The sequence below is a fragment of the Apteryx rowi genome, unplaced genomic scaffold, assembly GCF_003343035.1.
Source record: "Apteryx rowi isolate R43461 unplaced genomic scaffold, aptRow1 scaffold_2, whole genome shotgun sequence".
NCBI classification, from domain to species: Eukaryota; Metazoa; Chordata; class Aves; order Apterygiformes; family Apterygidae; genus Apteryx; species Apteryx rowi.
The window spans coordinates 1,762,208-1,767,069 of NW_020448307.1; positions in this window are offsets into that span (position 1 = coordinate 1,762,208).

Consider the following 4,862-nt stretch of genomic DNA (forward strand, 5'->3'; position numbering starts at 1 on the left):
GGGGATGGAGCCGGATCGAGCCGGGCAGAGGAGGCGGCGGCGGGGCCGGGGCCGCCGCGCTCCCCCGCGGGACGCGCCAGCAGCCGCCCTCCGCCTCCGGCCGCAGCTTCCAGGGGCAGATCCCCGCCCCGGGGCCGTCGCTGCCCTCAACGCGTTCGGCCTCGGCAGCCCCACAGTGGATAGCGGCTGAGCCGCAGTAAAAAGAAAAAAAAAAAGGCAGCGCTGGCCCGAGAGACTCTAAAAAATGCATTTTTTGCATAAATGGCCAAGGTGGGGGTGAAGCAGCCCCGCCGCATCCTACCGCGGCTGCAGGTGGAGGCATCGYGGTGTCGCACCGCCAGACCGCACCACCCAAACCCCAGCGAGCGCGGCGCAGCCCAGCTCGAGACGCTCGGGGCGGTTTGCAGACACCTCGTTTTCGCCGAGCTTCACCCACGGGCCCAGCCGAGGCCGCGACGTTCGCTTACACCCGCGTCGCATGCGGGCGCGCACGAGCTGCAGCTCGCTCTCGCCAGCGACGGCTCCCCGCCGCGCGGCAGCGTCACCCCGGGCGGTGACGAGCGGGCGCATTTGCCGGTAATCCCTGGATGCCTGGAATTCCCCTTTCCCGGGAGCCTGGCGGTTCAGCTGGTGAGGGGGAGGCCGCCAGGCCGCCGTTCAGCAGATAGGGATCCGCACGGCAAGTGTATTTGGGATCGAGCACGGTGACAGCACAGCATTCCTGTCAAGTCAGCCGCGAAACGCGACGCGGAGCCGGTGCCAGCTCCACGCTTGCTTGCACACGGGGGAAGACAGATGCGGTCCTGCAGGAAGCTCGGACTTCGCGTAATGCTGACAACATGTGACCCAGCACAAGCCTGGTGGTACAGAGTTAATCCACCTGTGTTTTCCAGTGAACRTGTCCAGGCATAATGACCTGATACCACCTCAAACCCTTGCTGCCTGCTTTTTTTTTCCCCCTACTGTACTGCAAGGTTTAAAGCACAGTTTTTCCTATCATCGCACCACAGCCTAGCTCTAGCCAAGTCACTGCCTCYGAGTATGGTTTGTGAGCCACATCTTTTTTTGCATGAGATTTCCTAATTATAAAGTGGCTGTAATACTAATTAAATGCTTATCTTAAAAGCAGGGTATAAAGTTTAATTAGCTGTAATTTATGCCATATGCCTACAGCCCCATAAAAGCACTAGATGTTATTTGTGTTATGCTCCTTTATTCTACACTGCAAAAAGCCACAGCAGCACATTTTTTGGTTTTATCCTTCTACATTGCTATTGCTTATGTTAAAACAGTGTTCCAGCACTTACAGCTAATGTAGAACCTGTAACTAGATTTATAGGACACCACCTTAGAGAATCAGAGTATTTGGGATTCAAAACAGTTTTTGTACTCAACTTCTCCACCTTTCCAGAATCACAGAAGGTAATTGTGTCAAAACCATCATTTTCTGATGAGGACAAAATTGAGACAATGCAAAGCTGTCACATGCGCAGTATCACACAGACACCAGGACYGGAACCCAGGCCTCCGGCAGGCAGCAATCTACACGCCAGGTATGCGCTTGTCCTCCCTTCYGTGTGCTTGTTTGCACTGTGCTCATTATGTTTGAGCTCCCAGCGTGTCTCTCTTCGCAGAAGCGGGGCAGCAGGCCATGGGGAGGAGCAGCCACTGAAGTACTTCAACCAAGCTTTGCTGGGATCGTGCATCCAAACTGTAGAAGAATACCAAATGAAAAAAAACAAACAAAACCCACCAAAACTGAGAATCAAAACTTCCACATTCTCCTGTCTGTGGCTAAGAGTTTGCATCCCTCAGTGCATTTGCTTGCCTGCCTGCTTTGAGGGGGTGTTTTGTTGTTTTTTTTAAAAGCAACTTTGTCTTACACTCTGGTGAGCTAAGTCAATTGGACACTGTATGTGGCTCTGGCAATACTTCTATTTAAACCAACAGAAACATTCCTAGTGATCCTAGCAGGTGCAGAATTTGGCCTGTCATTAGTCCCTAGCAAATACTTCTCTGTGCTTCTCTAAAGCTGTGCTCACACATAGTCGAAGCAGATCAAAGTTGCTGCCACTGCAGTCCCCCACTCCCACCCATGAGCTTGTCCTTGACCATGCATTAATGCATTCTCTTGCATAGTCGCTGACTCTCATCCCACAATTAGCTCCCTCAGGGAGCTGAGTCAACAGAAAACTAATCCAGCATTTAACAAAAAAAAAAAAAAAACACACCCCCACAGTTTCTACCTCGTTTAGCTCACTGTGTGATCAAATAACCACTGGTGTTGATGCAAGTGCATGGGCCACTACAGTCCTGACTGAGTGGGAAAAAAAGATGACTGCAGTTGTATCAACTCACATCCACTCCAGCTGCTGTTTCCCAGCCTTCCCTTGCACCAGCATTAGCTCTTGGTGGGYCATGCAATCAGCTGGATTAGGCAGCTTTGTCTGAAAATTAATTATTTTTGTAGAATTAGTTTCAGCTGGATCATCTCCAGAATCTGGCTGAGCATAACATCTCCCCTGCTTCCCTTTTGCTGACCCACCACAAGCTGCATTTTCCTACCCCCTTCCTTGTGCTTCCTGTGGTGTTTACAGCTGATGTTCTTTCAARGAAGGTCCTATTAACATGGTAGAAGTCAGCCACTTTTCTGGAGAAGTTGTCTGCCAGTTAAGTGGGATAAGTGAGGCTCCAGAAGGGTTGACAGCACCAGAGCTAGCACAAGATGAGCAGAAGACCCACAGGGACACCAGGAGCGGGGGGGGGGGGACGCTGGCCCCATTCCTCTTGCAGCAGTACAGAGCTGCTGTCAGCTCCCCGTATCTCACAGGCTCATCTCTGCTGTGGAGCAGCCCAGACAGACACGGAGACAGGCCTTGGGGAGGCAGCAAGGCCTGCATTGCAGTGCGTGCACCCGTTTACAATTACTGCAGTGTGTCAGGAGGTGTTCAACCCAGTTATCTTCCAAATATCTTGCATCAGTGAGCTTGGAGGCTCTCTTCAGACAGCTGACATCCACCAGTCTACACCTGAGTTTCCACTGTTTGGGGAAATGTGGACCAGTGCTATAAAGGATTTGAGGGAACAGGGAGAACCAAGGTGGTAAAAACACCCATTAATTAGATCCCAAAGCTAGCAGATTTGGGCACACAAACATTTATTTAAARCCCAGGAGACTGCAGTAGGCATTTTTACTATTAGAAACCAGAAGACACACGCAAAGTTTCTTGAACTTGCCCTCAAGCAGCAGTGTTCAGGGTCCATTTATTATGTGACTACATATCACCCATGTCTCTCTTGCTCTCAAGGATTTTTTTCTGAGCTGGGCACAGATGAAGCATTGTATATGAAGAAAAAAGTTACAATACATTAGACCTTTGCAATGAATCTGTATGAATTCCCTGTTGTAAACCAAAGGGCATGTATTGACCTATTGTACYGACAACCTCTTGAGGGATCAGATCATTGGGTCTGGACTTTTTGTTAGTTATGAATACTGCACTCTGAAGTAGACACTCTTAGAGCTCCCCCTTCTTCTCCAACATAGTCATGTCATCCTGAAAATATGCTCTGGGTGTATTTTTGTCTAATAGATCTTCTCCCTGTGGCTGCAGCAAATAGTCTTAGAGACACCTTCAACATGATCAGGAGTGCTCCCTCTACCAARTTCTAGTGTGTTTTACATATAGCAAACATGACTGATATGATTTTGCATATATTTGTCATGCAATGATACCTGAGTCACCCCTCCAGTAGCAGTGTCCATGACTTTCCACTGTTATCAAGGGAATTTCTCCTCRATTCCTCTTTTCCTTTTTCAGCTTATGCCTTCTTTTGTCCTTGCAGTCCCCCTCCTGGCCTTCAGGAAGATTTGCACAGGTGCCCAGGACAATCCTGAATGTAGGTCTCTATAGAGAACACAGTGATTGAAGTACATGAGCCTCTGCATAGGGGGCAGAAGTAAAAAGCAAATAGGACTGGGGTCCCTGATCCCAAACTGCAAAACCTCTTAGGCGCCTAGCTTACAAATGTTAACCTCCAGTAGATTTAAAGCAGATAAAATTCCTTGCAAAACCAGCCATTAGCCTCTTGTGCTACCAAGTCTTCTTGGGATTCAGGGTCTAGAAGAGTCCCAGGATCGAAACAGTGTCAGGTGCAAGCAGAGACACAGGAGCCAGTACTGCACCCTCAGTCTCATTTTGTGGACRCTACAGATTTGCTAATTGTTTTTGGAAGCTGGTTCCTTTTTGAATGCAAACATCAATGGGATATACTATTAGTCAGTCTGCAGTGTCCTGCTTGTAGCAGAAATGACCTCAACATCTATTTCCTTCCAAGTTACTATATTTGTTGTTTGTGCCTTGGGCAATCATTTGTTGTCCCCTGCAGAGCGCCTATTACCATAACTATAGCTGCTGCTGTCCTGTCATCTATCTGTCTTTGACTAACTAGCATCTTCTACTGCTTTTGCTCTGCAACAGYCAATTATCTTTAAAGCCAGCAACCATACATGCCGTGGGCATGCCAGCTACTTACAGCTTCATCTTTACCAAGCCACTTCCCTGTCGCGTGCCTCTTCCACACCCATCCGGGAACACTGGGAAAAGAGCAGGAATCTAAGTAAAAAGAAAAAAGCCATATCTGAGTGGAGCTACCTTGAAAACAGTATAGCACCATTTCCTTTCAYCTTCCTGGCAGGTGTCAGGTCAAATAGATCAAAACCCAGCTTCAAGCGAAGCAGCAGAGTGCTTCCAGAACAAGCACAGGAACGGTCACGGGTTTGAAAGTTTATGGTGCTTGAAGGTTTGTTTGCCTTGATTCCTTGTTTTAAAAATCCTTCAGTACTCCAGAGTTAGGCTATG